Source organism: Canis aureus, chromosome 35, assembly GCF_053574225.1.
Source record: "Canis aureus isolate CA01 chromosome 35, VMU_Caureus_v.1.0, whole genome shotgun sequence".
Lineage (NCBI taxonomy): Eukaryota > Metazoa > Chordata > Mammalia > Carnivora > Canidae > Canis > Canis aureus.
In genome coordinates this window covers 7,057,170-7,070,949 of record NC_135645.1, presented here as the reverse complement: position 1 = coordinate 7,070,949, position 13,780 = coordinate 7,057,170, and positions in this window count along the sequence as shown.

Below are 13,780 nucleotides of genomic sequence, written 5' to 3'. Positions count from 1 at the left end.
TCTCATTTTATTAGAATTTCAGCAGTGTTTGACACAGTTCAGCACTCTCTCCCTTCATTTGGCATGCAGAATGCACAGTATTGGTTTTTCAACCATCTCAATGACTGCTCCTTTTAGTTTTTTTAATTGAAGTGTAATTAACATACAGTGTTATAGTAGTTTCAGGTGTACAACATAATGATTCAACAGTTCTATACATTACTCAGTGATCACCATGCTAAGTGTAGTCACCACCTGTCACCAAACAATGTAATTACAATTGTATTGACTATATTCCCTATGTTGTACTTTTCATTTCCACAACTTATCTTATAATTGGAAGTCTGTACTTCTTAATTCCCTTTGTCTATTTCACCTATCTCCCCACCCACTTCTCTTCCAGCAACCACCATTTTGTTCTCTGTATTTAAGAATCTGTTTTTCATTTGTTTCTTTTGTTTGTTCATTTGTTTTGTTTCTTAAGTTACACATAAGTGAAATCATATGGTATTTGTCTCTCTTTGTTTGACTTATTTCACTTAGTATTAATCCCTCTAGGTCCATCCATATTGTTGCAAATGGCAAGGTCTCATTCTTTTATGGCTAGCATTCCATTGTGTGTGTGTATATCACATCTTTTTTATCCATTCATCTACTGATTGACACATATGCTTCCAAATGCTGGCTTTCATAAATAATGCTGCATTAAACACAGGTGTATATATATCTTGTGGATTAGTATTTATCCAAAGAAAAGGAAAATATCACTTCAAAAAGATATATTCACCCCTATGTTTAATGACTGCTTTTAATTCTTGTTTCTGGTTATTGTTTCTATATGTTGTAATGCTCTAGTACTGTCTTTGCACTCGTTCTCTTTTCTACCTATACTCATTCCCTTGGTGGTATCATCCAAAATCATCACTTTAAGTACCATCTTAGTATTGATAAGTCACAAAGTTATATCTTTCTAATACTTACAGCTCCAACCTCTCCCATGAATACCTGACTTAAATATCCAACTACCAACTAATAGGCAGCAAAATATTAATAGGTCCAAAACTAAGTCTGTCCCAAACTTTCTCCTTCCTAAGCTCTCCACTGACCAGTTAATGGGAACTCCATTCTTTTAATTACTTAGACCCGAGACTATAGACTTTAGGAACAGTGTACCTTCATGCACTAGTGGATTATCACTTATTTAACAATTCTTCATTATGGTAAATTTTTTACAATTATTGATCAACTACTTATCTCAATGTTTCAAGTAAGAGGAGATCTATTTTGTTGTATCTAGGACCAAGAAGGTAATCTCAATATTTCTGGGAACCATAATTAAGAGGACTATAATTATCTGCTGAGGAATGGGAGGAATGAAAACAAAATATTAAAAGTAAAGCCATGTTTTATGAGGAATAGTCGAAGATTTTGAGGATATATTTAACCTAAGAAAGAAATTGAAGAAGTGGTATCTGTTATTAAATATTTCTAGAGTTCTTCATGTAGAAGGGTGATTACCACACTTGGACTACCCATCTTGCTTCAGTTAGAACATTAGGGATTTGACAATGGTTTCTCCTTCTGAGACTAGATGGACTTGATAATCAGCCACTACATGATTATCAGTATCATGTTGTAGTGGCTGATTATCAAGTCCATCTAGTCTCAGAAGAAGAAAAAAAAATATATATATATATCAAAATGGGAAGGGAACATTATCTTGTGATGTTTTACACTCTCAAAATCTTACTGTGTACCCTGAGGATTTTTGCATGATTTATACTTTGCAGTATCTCTACTAAAGTATAGAAAAAGCCTATCATTCAGTGTCCTTAAAGAAAACACTTACATATCTCACCCAAGAAAGAGATGGGCAGGAATCTTAAGATAGGGTTTTCTGCTCAAATGTGCAAAATTTAAGGCAAGGTATATTTCCTTCAAAGGTTAAAACATAAATGGCACTTATATGATGCCTGTCACTTATAGTTCTGAACCCTTAACTCATGCTTTATAAAAATAATCTATTATTTAATTTTTTATCTGCCAAGAAAAGAATTTTTCCCTAATCTTCAGCTGAGAATTCCCAAGCAAACTTCTTTCAGGACCAGTAGGTCAAAGTTGCAGAGTGACTAATTCTGGCTTCCTAGAAAAACAATTTATTATTTTCAGATGTGTTGCTTCTCAAGAGGTGATTCTCAATCTTGGAAGCATTTGGAATCACCTTGAAAGTGTTAAAAAATGCCTCTCATGTCTGGGTTCTAAGTCCAGAGATTCTGATTTAGTTGATCTGGTCTGTAGCCTCAGCTTAGAGATTTCTAAAAGTTCCTAAGGCAGGACCCCTGGGTGGTGCAGTTGGTTAAGCATCTGACTCTTGGTTTTGGCTCATGTCTGCGATCTCCTAGTCTATGGGATTGAGCTCTGTGTGGGGTTCCCCACTCAATGCAGAGTCTGCTTGAGACTTTCTCTCCTTCCCCTTCTGCTCCTCCCCACCTGTGTGTGCTTTCTCTCCCAAGTAAATAAATAAAATCTTAAAAAAAATTTCCAAGGATGTTCTGTTGTGCAGCCAAAGTTTAAAACCATTCTCTAGAGATATTTTATTCCTTCTTGCTATTGCTAGGGATAGTAAAAGGTAGGATGTTGAGGGGGCAGAGAGTGTTTCAGATACATGTCAGATGACCACTTGAAACAAATGTTGTTAAGATAATTTAAATATTAAACAGTTAATTATAGTAGATGCCTTTTTGTATCTTTTCTACCCTTGAGAGTCTATAATATATATATATATATATATATATATATATATATATATATGATAAAAGAAATATATACAGGGACACAAATTCCACTGCTTTATATAAATCAGGATGATTTTGCTAGTATAGCTGTATTCCTAGTTGCTGCCTCTTTGGATAGGTGAACTATTTTATTCTCACTGCTTCTCGGTGCACATGACACAGTTTTATTAGATTACATTATGCACAGCATCATTGAGTCAAAGTGATGTTATTAGCCTGATAGAAGAAGCTTCTTACCCAGCTGTGAGGGCTCGTTAATATACATTATGATGTTAATAGTGCACAGAATATGTGTGAGTAGGTGGTAGGGGACAGAAATTTATACCAAATAAAAAATGTGAGAGAAACTGCAGCACATGGGAAATAAATGCTCATTGCTACTAGTCTCAATTATTTTTCATTACTTTCAAGGTCAAGCTGGCAATTTTTCACAACTCCTACCCACAAATGCCCTTCCCGATTGATTGACTCTTACAGCTAGAAGCTCTCCTTACACCCAGGAGGCAAGCCTGCTTTTTTATTGTATTAAAAAATCTAAATGCCAAAGTGAAAAGAATACTGGGCTTCTGTTTATTTTTATCTGAAAATCTAAACACCATGCAAACTCTAAAGCAGAGATTTTTAAAGAAGTTTAATCTGGGATTTTTTATTTATTTATTTTTTAAAGATTTTATTTATTTATTCATGAGAGACACACAGAGAGAGAGGCAGAGGGAGAAGCAGACTCCATGCAGGAGCCTGATGCAGGACTTGATCCCAGGACTCCAGGATCATGCCCTGGGCTGAAGGCAGGCACTAAACTGCTAAACCACCCAGGGATCCTCCTAGTCTGGGATTTTAAAAGCAGTTTAAGTGATTCAAAAAATAATACAAAGATTTTTAAAGAAGTTTAAATGATTTAAAAAATAATACTGTGAAGAAATTGTTATTCTAACTGAACCTAAATAAAGCCTATCATAACCCTGCAAGGTAGGAATCTTCTAATTTTTCCTCCCTACTTGATAAAGCATGCTCTCTGGTGTGGCAAAAGAAAGAAAATCTTTCCTTCACCAGACATTCACCATTCCTATTATAGAATGAATAAATATCTTATGTTCACTTAAAATTGGGTAGGACTTATTCTTTTTCTCATGGATATTTTTGTCCCTCACCTTAACCATAGCTTGGAGAATCAGGGTAAATTATCATAATTTTGCATGTAGAGAAGGTGAGATATTCCCAGGGATTCTTAATTGTTGTACTGATAAGGAGAAAGACATAAGAAGTTTGGTAGAAGTAGAAGAGTGTAAGGTTAGATGGGAAAAGGTGGGAACAGGTGGCAGGTAGGAGAAGAAAAGAAGTAGTAGAAGAAATCTCTCCGAAGTCTTAAAAGTTTTGAAGGTAGGAGGACTAGAACATTTTCACTTAATGGCTTCCAATTTCTCTGTTCAGAACGAAGCCTTCAGCTATGGTTGCAGTGGGAGAGAAGCTGGAGGTTGGGAAAAGTATGAAGGTTATGAAATAGCTGTTGTAGACTATGACCTTGTTTTATGGTTATCTTATATTACTCTTGAATCTTTAATCATTTGTTCCCTTCTTTTACTTATCTGTCCCGAAATATTATTCATTCCTATCTCAACCAGCCCCTCCCTTTCTATGTTTCATTTTTTTTTGCTTTCCTCTTTTCCTTTCCTACCAAACTTCCTGAAATAGTAATTTATGATAACTACCAATTCTTGTTCATATTCCACTTGCTCCTTAAATCTCTAGAAGCTGGAAAAAGGAAGATGATCCAGTGAAAGAGGTAAGAGATCTCAAAGAAGTGACCAACATAGAGCTTTGTTGAGGAAGTACAGTACAGAAAAAGATTCAATAAGACCTTAAACCCTTCTCAATCATAAACCCTTTACTGAGGTACATGGAAGAAATAATTGGTTATTCTTTCAATGCAATCACAGGGCTCTGGTTATACCATTCACATTACTCTCATAACCTCATAGCAGTGTTTTATAATTATTTGTGTCTGTTATGCTTATACTCAATTATGCTTATACTCAATTATTATTAGTCTGTATTACTCTTTTTGTTTCCTTGTCCCCTAAAACATTTAGCTTTCTTAGTGCAAAATAGGCACACAATACATATTTGTTGAATAAGTGAAGCATTTTATCTAATTTATGGCTTAATCACATCTTCAAATTCAGGCTTGAAATTCTAGTAAGCATGAATATCATGTACTAGTATTGTTGTTCAGCAAATATTTATTAAAAAACCTGCCATGTGCCAGACACTATTATAAGTACCATGGATATAACCAGGTACAAAATAGACAAAAATGGCTGTTTGTAAGTCACTTTACAGATTATAAAGCTGACTCATATCTATTCTCAGTACTTTTCCTCTTTATTCATCCTGCACTATCATAGGCTAAGGCCTTCATTAAGCCTGGTATGCATAAGGGGAATATGGCTCTTTCTACATCATGTCCTTTGCTTCTTAAATCTTTTGGAATGTATTTTTTCATAGCTACACCTTTGAATCCTTCAGCCTACTTTCCTTTTTGGACTGTGAGAATCTCTGTTAAGAGTTAATAAATTATAAATATGGTGACCACATTTAAAAATGTACAAATCAGAGCACATATTTTTGTGAAAGACTTTTTAAAATTTGTAAATATATATATATTTTTTACCTGAGCATGAACTGGTAACTATTATGAATTTCTCTTTCAAGTAAAATCATCAAAAGTCTTACAGTGGTATAAAATTTAAATCACATTTAATTATATATCATATAATGAAAAATTCAGCTAAGACATATATTAGTAATATAATATTTGTATTGTCATTTTCATCATCTGCTGTTGAAGTGATGGCACATTATTCTCCTATAATTGTTTGAAGAAATTGTTTATTCTTTCCAGTTTTTTTTTCCAGCATTTCTTGGCAAGTCTCTGAATACTTCATGTAGATTATCAGGAAAGATTATATAATAATCAATGAGTGCCAGTGGTAATTCTAATCTCAAAAGTTAATAAGAAAAATAAAAACAAAAACAAAAGCCACAAAACAACAAAGAACAAGCAAGCAAAAAATAACAGTAACAACTCTCTTCCATTTGGAGTTTGGCCAGAAAGATGAGGTTTGCACATTTTCTTTCTGTTTGGAAGATTAATGTTTCCATGTTGAAAATCTTTAAACATATTTAACCATTATTGATCTATAGATACATTTTCTTTTGTTCTATTTTGCTAGTAAGTTCTCATTGGGATATGGCCAAAAGACATGGTATTTAGTAAATTGATACAGGACTAACTTAATTGCCTATTTTCCAAGATTTGCCATTCTGGGACTCCCCAGCTGAACCCATCAAGCTTAATAGTTTCTATGAAGATTTCCTTTCTAAAGGACTAGTTAATTATCAATCTACAAATGCCCAGTGACCTACTTCCCAAGTTCCAAACCGTAACAAATAGCATTTTAGTAGTTTTCATGTTCAGGTCTTTTACTTTTGTGGTAAATTTAATTTTTTCTGTTACAATTCTTTTATGATTATCAATATTCATATGAGACATCTGAGGCTGAAAATTAATAATAGCTAATGTATGTGGAGGATTTCCTATGTGCCAGGTAGTGTGTTGAATCACTTAATTTTCATAACCATACTATGAGGTTGTAATTTTTATTTGAGAGGCAGAGGGAGAGGGAGAGAGGGAATCTTAAGCAGGCTCCATGCCCAATGTGGAGCCTGACATGGAGTTTCATCTCACAACCCTGAGATCGTGACCGGAGCAGAAATCAAGAGTCAAATTCTTAGCTGACTGAGCCACCTAGGAGCCCTGAGGTTAGCAATTTTATCTTCCTTTTATAGATAAGAAAACTGAAACACAGAGAAGTTAAATAAATTGTCCAAGGTCACACACTGAATAAGTTGTAGACTTTCATCTGTCTGAAATCAGAGTTCCTGTTCTTAAAAATACACCATTGTGTATCTCCCTCCTATATAGTTTTTGCCACTCAAGTTTAAAAATGGCATCATGGAAGACAGTGGTATTTGTTGAGGAACTGTATGGGTTATGAGATGGTTTTGATGATTTACAAGAAAGATGGTACAAGAATATTTTAAAGAGCAACTGTCGGAGAAAATTCAAGACATTCGTTTCCATAATTAAAGCACAATAAGAAAAAAAAAATAAAGCACAATAAGCACAGACACACTCGGAGAATTATGCAAAATAAAGTAATACTTGCATTAAATAAAGAAGGATTGTGGCTAAAGACAATAGAGAGTGGGAATAATGGTGAGGGAAGAATAAGGCAAAGACATAAAATTTGTTTTTCTTACTGAGGAGAGCTAGAAGAAGCTATAAATCACCCTGGCTGTTACTGAAAAAAATACTTGTAAAGTTCCTTAGCTTTACAAAGGTTAAGAGAACAACGATGTTTTGTCAGCCAAGCTAGCCAAGGAGCTGATTGAAACAGAAAGCTTATCCTACACGGCCAGACAGGACCTACTTCAAGGGTTTTCTCTGTAATTGGACAGGCAAAAAGTCACTCATCTCCCTTCCTACTCTCCTGACCCTGTTTTGGAACTTTTGTTTATGATAAAGCAAAGTCATGCTTGCATCCTAGCTTATTCTCTAAAACTCTAGTGTGCAAATTTTAGCAGGGCTAATAATATAGATGTTTACAAAATTTTAACATATTAATCCTTTATTAGACATCATAAAAAATGTTTCAGTATATTGTGATTGCCATCACAAAAACAAAAGCATATCCCTGCTTAAACGGGTGCAATCATCACAGTCATTGCAAACCCAAGACAGGCTGTCAACTTTGTATTTTTATCGTCTAGATGAGAGTCAGAGAATCTATAATCTTTGATCTGCATCTTGCTTTCAGTTTTAATTTACATAACAAATTACAAGGGTTCACATTTCTACTTAGTCTATAGTGGCAAAACCCAACTTAGTTTTAAGGGCCTTAAATATTCTTTTAAGATTTGGTTGTTTTCTTTCTTTCTTTCTCTCTTTTTTTTTTTAAGATTTTATTTATTTATTCATGAGAGACACAGAGAGGGAAAGGCACAAACACAGGCAGAGGGAGAAGCAGGCTCCCTGTGGGGAGCCCGACATGGAACTGGATCCCAGGACTCCAGGATCACACCCTAGGCTGAAGGCAGCGCTAAACTGCTGAGCCACTGGGGCTGCCCGATTTGGTTGTTTTCCAATGAAATTATTCTTCTGTAAGTCTAGATTTCTTTGTCTACTTTTTAAGCTCTCCTTGTGTTTATTTTCTCATTATTTCACCTCAAATAACAGTATGTAAAAATTGTAACTTTAATTTACTGATATAATTGAATAGAAATTTATTACTTTTTCAATATAGAAATCAAACATGAATTACTAATCTTAAAGTTCTATGAAAACTTATATTTTTGCTTCTAGTCTGAAATTATAAGTTTTACTGAAGTATGTTTTCCTTGTCATGTTTTCCTGCTTTGTTTAGTAATTATACTTAAATTCTTATTATTTTAAAACTTTCCGAATTGTTTTCAAAACAAAACAAATCTAAACAAAAAATGTCGATACAGGTGGTATGGGATATCACTTTACAAAAAGGTTCATTGTTGAGTTCTGCACAGGAACCTAAGCTCTTAAAGAAGGTATAAATTGGTGTAACCTTTTAAAAATAAAATTTAAATTTAAATGAAATCTTGCCATTTGCAAGGATGTGGATGAAGCTAGAGGGTATTATGCTAAGTGAAATAAGTTAGTGAAAGACAATTATCATGGTTTTACTCATTTGTGGAATTAAGAAACAAAACAGAGGAGCCTAATAGGGGAAGGGGGAGGAAATAAAACAAGATGAAATCAGAGAGACAGACAAACCATAAGAGACTCTTAGTCATAAGAAACAAACTGAGGGGGAACGCCTGGGTGGCTAAGCAGTTGAGCATCTGTCTTGGGCTCAGGGCATGATCCCAAGATCCGGGATTGAGTTCCACATCAGGCTCCTCGCAGGGAGCCTGCTTCTCCCCCTGTCTATGTCTCTGCCTCTCTCTGTGTGTGTCTCTCATGAATAAATAAATAAAATCTTAAAAAAAAAAAAAGAAACAAACTGAGGGTTGCTGAGGGGAAGGGGGGTGGGAGGATGGGGTCACTGGGTAATGACATTAAGGAGGGAACAAGATATAATGAGCATTGGGTGTTACATAAGACTAATGAATCACTGAACTCTACCTCTGAAACTAATAATACATTATATGTTGATTAATTGAATTTAAATACATTTAAAAACAAATAAATAAGTATAAATAAATAAAATTTAGAACCAAGTATGAAGACATTATTTTGACATAGTAATACCCTCTAAAAAACTGAATTGAGGATTTCCTGTCTAAGAAACTAATATTATGCAAACTTTTTTTTAAAGGATTTATTTATTCATGAGAGACCGAGAGGTAGACATAGGCAGAGGGAGGAGCAGGCTCCCTGAGGGGAGCCTGATGTGGGACTTAATCCCAGGACCCTGGGATCACAACCTGAGCCAAAGGCAGATAGATGATCAACCACTGAGCCATGGAGGTGCCCCTATGCAAACTTTTAATATAAGCATAATTATGAAAAAAAAATAAAACTTGAAAATTTACCAAAGATTTAGTATAACAGTGTTCTCTCAATTATTTATAATAGTGTAGAATTAGAAATAAATAAAACATCTATGACTAAGAAAATGTTTAAACACATTGTATAAATATTCATATGACACTCAAAATGGTATTTCTGAAGAATGTTTAATGAAGTGGGAAAAGCTCACAACAAAATGTTTAATTAAAAAATGTTTAGTCCTGAAATAGACTAGAAATAAATGACTAAATTTTCTAAAGTTATTTTTTTTTCTAAGTAGGCTTCATGCCCAGCATGGAGCCCAACGCCAGGCTTGAACTCACAACACTGAGATCAAGACCTGAGCTGAAATCAAGAGTTGGATGCTTTATCAACTGAGCCACCAGGTGCCCTCTAAAGTTTTCATAATCACACCTTATTTTTATAATCAGATATATGTGCAGTGTACATAAATAGGACTATTAATAAAAATGTGATCTCCAGGAATCTCTAATTGGTAGATACTTTTTAGGATTTCTTTATCTACTATAGGCTGCAGTTCATCTCTTGGTCAGTATCCACATATGTATCATTTTAATGATCTTTTCAATAAGGCTTGGTGGTATTTAGGAAAAGAATGCAGTGAATCTTGAGTAATAAATCATACAAAGGCAGAATTTTGGATTTGAAAGATTAAAGATCATCTAGTCCAAACCCTGTTCCTCTCCTTCAGTTTCAGCAACAGTCAATCCACAGATCAAAGGACTTTTATATCAATAATAATGGAAAAAATTAATTCAACTCAAGTCAATTCCTATAAAGTTTCACTAAAGCAGAATAATAGTGATAATGATGTATTTGTATAGTGGTTTGCATTCTACAAATCACTTTTACATACACAATCTCATTTTCCTTAACATAACCTATATAAAAGGAAAATTGAGACTTAAAGGGCTTGTTAGCGTACCAGCTAGGAAACCTAGTCCTGTCCCAACACTAAATCCTTCTCTTACCACATCCCAATGTGATTTATAGATATGTGAAAATATATTTTAAAAGAGGCACAAAGAGCTGATTTTAATTACATGTTTAATAGCAAATATTTGAGTTTTGCCCTAGAAGGCATGAGTTCTGTTTGCAGTTCTGTCATTGATTGTGTGCTGAGCCATACTTTGTATGTTCTGGGTCTATCTTAATGACCTCTGCCTGTTTGTCATGAGAGCTATGACATTATTTAATTAACCCTGTGGTTTCTCCTTTGGTGCACTTGGAGTAAGCTGAATAAGATACTTTAATGCTGGTTGCTATTTTCTGCCATATCACAGAAAGCTGACAACTATCAACCAGCACCCCTCCTGAAGGATGTATAGTAGGGTCAGAAAAAGATGAAAATTTAGCAAGGAAAGAGAATTCCTAACCCTCTTGAAAATTTTGCCAGAAAGGGTATAGGTAGAACCTGTTTTTCAATTGTGCTCTCTTAATGAAATTTTAATTCCTAGAGTGGCAAATAATAAAGGATAGTGTTATAACTTGATTAAGGGGTTGGAAATGTGTGATAAATTAGGTTGGTGAGTTCAAGATTTAGCACCTCACAGCAAGCAGATTGGAAATATTCACACTAACTGATGTCAACAATTGTCAGTCTGGCCTTAATGTAAGCCTTGTGTCATTGCCCTTCTTCTACCCAAATTCTCCTTCCAGCTATTCTGATATTCACTTAGACTACAGCCTCTCTGAACAATTTATGACTGCCTTGCTATGTTTAATTAGTTATTAAATGACGGATTTTAGGCTATTTTAGTGGGATACTCCCTGGGACTCTTAATATATTTCAAATTATACTGAGATTTATTGTGCGGTAAGAACTTCCTATTAACATGCCATCCAAAAAGTTCTTTGCTTCTAGTACCATTCCCCCAATTCCCAAATGTCTGTTTAGTTATAGTATCTGAACTCTTTACCATATATTTTCTTTTTTTCTGTCCTGTTTTATCCGAATATTTAAATTTTATAATTTCTCTTTCTAATATCAAATATCTATAATGGGATTTTTGTTTGTTTGTTTCACACTAACAGCATGAAGAAATAGCTTTGGGATAAGATTTATATAAATTCACATTCCTATTTCACAATCTATCAGGCATATGATATTGAACATATTATTTAATCTTTCTTTGTTTCCATTTTCTCACCTGTAAATTGGGGTTATCAATAGCTACCATACCTAATTATTGTGAGGATTAAATGAAAAACTGAATGTAAAATTGTACATTTCTAGCTTATAGTAGGTATTCTCTTCAAACAATGTTGAATTTGATTGTCATATTGTTGTGGACTGCATGTGTCCCCCTCAATACCTCAGAATGGGACTTTACTTGGAGATAGGGCCTTTAAGAGGTAATTAAATTAAAATGAGGCCATTAGGGTTGGCCTTAATCCAATATGACTGATGTCCTTATAAGAAGAGGAAATTTGGACACACAGATATCAGGAATGTGTATGCACAGAGGAAAGACCATATAAGAACATAGTAACAAGTCATATACAAGCCAAAGAGAGAGGCCTCAGAAGAAGTCAAACCCGCTGACACTTTGATCTTGGACTTCCAGCCTTCAGAACTGTGAGAAAATTAGTTTCTGTTGTTTTACCTTTTCTAATTAGTAATAGGATAGTAATTAAAAGTATAGAAGATAGATAGATAGATGATAGATAGATAGATAGAAGATAGATAGCCTTAAATTTGAAGTCTGGGTTATCCACCTAAATGACTTTGAATGAATTTCTTATATGTTTCAGAGTCTCAAATTTCCTTACCTGTAAAATGAAATAACACCTGTCTTGTAGAGTTATAGTAAGTTATATAGAGGATCAAATTAAAACGGATGATTGTAAATTTCCATAGTCTAGTGTCTGGTATATCAGTGCTAAATAACTGGTAGAATTAATCATCTTTATGTATGACAGACCATTTGTATGTGTTTTGTAAATTTGGCTTAGTTTTCTTGAAGCCTAATCAGTTTAGCAAATCTTCTCTGTGTGAAGTGCCACACATGTACATCCTTTCTACAATTATTTAATTGAGGATGTGGAAAATCAGCTTCTATTAGCTTCATTATTGTCTTGAATCCAAGATCACAAACACTTAGATTGAATTGTAATATATTTTTAACATATATTCTAAAAATCCTTCCAGTGTATTAGATATGTTTAAATGATTTGATGATCTTGCTCCAAGGACCAAGGTTAGACTATTTTTCTTTTGTGCAGTCTTTATTCTTGCCAGTTTAGGTAGATATTATGGCTTATCAGAAACTCCTCGCAATGAAGTACTCTAGTTCGTAGTAGAATAAACAAAGCTCTCCTTTATTATTATCTGGACCAATTCTAGAGTTCTCCACATCATTTTTTAAGGTATATTTCATGGTCTGGTGTCATTCTCTTTACCACATGATTTATAGGGTAACATCTTATTTTTCTTTAGTTAATTAAGGATGGAATTTTCTTCTATAGCTATGTCATTGTGCTTCTCTCATCCCATAAGATTTTCAGGCTATAATTGTTTGTTATGTCTTCTCACATATATAATGCACTGTCTTTTGTTCATTTCTAGCCCTTGCTTCCAGTTTGCGAATTGGCATTACAATATCCTCTGTCGGCAGCTTCCCAGTCTGTGAGATTGCAATTATGTTAAAATTTTACTTGCTGTCACTTATTTAAATTAATAGTTATGGGGCACTTACTATGTACAAAGCACTGTGCTATCTCTGTGAAGGAACAAAGATATTTAAAATAATCCCAAAGATTCCACAATTTCAGCATTCTAATCATATTTTTTAGGCTTCTAATATTTGTTAGAAACATTTACATATTCTGACTTGGCTTCTCTTTCACTTCCCATTCCTATTTGTTTTCCTATCTGAAGGAATATCTACTCTGTCACCTCTCTTAACTCAAGTAGGCCAATGAATTCCCTGTGGAGTCTTAAAGCAGAGTTTTTGTCAACCTGTTTTGTGTCCTTTTTTGTTCTCAGTTTCTCCCCAGTTTTTAGAATAAAACCACCACCTAATTTGCTAAGATAGTACAGTGTAAGTGACTGGTTTATGGGGTTTTCTTGTAAACATTACATCTCCTTTTGCTGAATCAGGGTATCTTCTTTCTTCGCTCTCATCAAAAGACCAAACCATCATTTGCTATAGGCTTACTTTCATTTGTTGAAAATTAAGGAGTTGTCAACCGAGTTGTTGATGAAGGGATGGTCTGCATCTAAATCCATTATTTTAGACAATCATGCTACTTCTCAAAGAGAAAAGTAAACTCTTTAGCCTTAATAGGCACCGATGCTTGGAAGTGAAATGGGCCAGGAAGAAAAGAAGAAAAAAGTGGAAAAAGAGTAAAGACAAAGGTACATATTGTTAGGAAT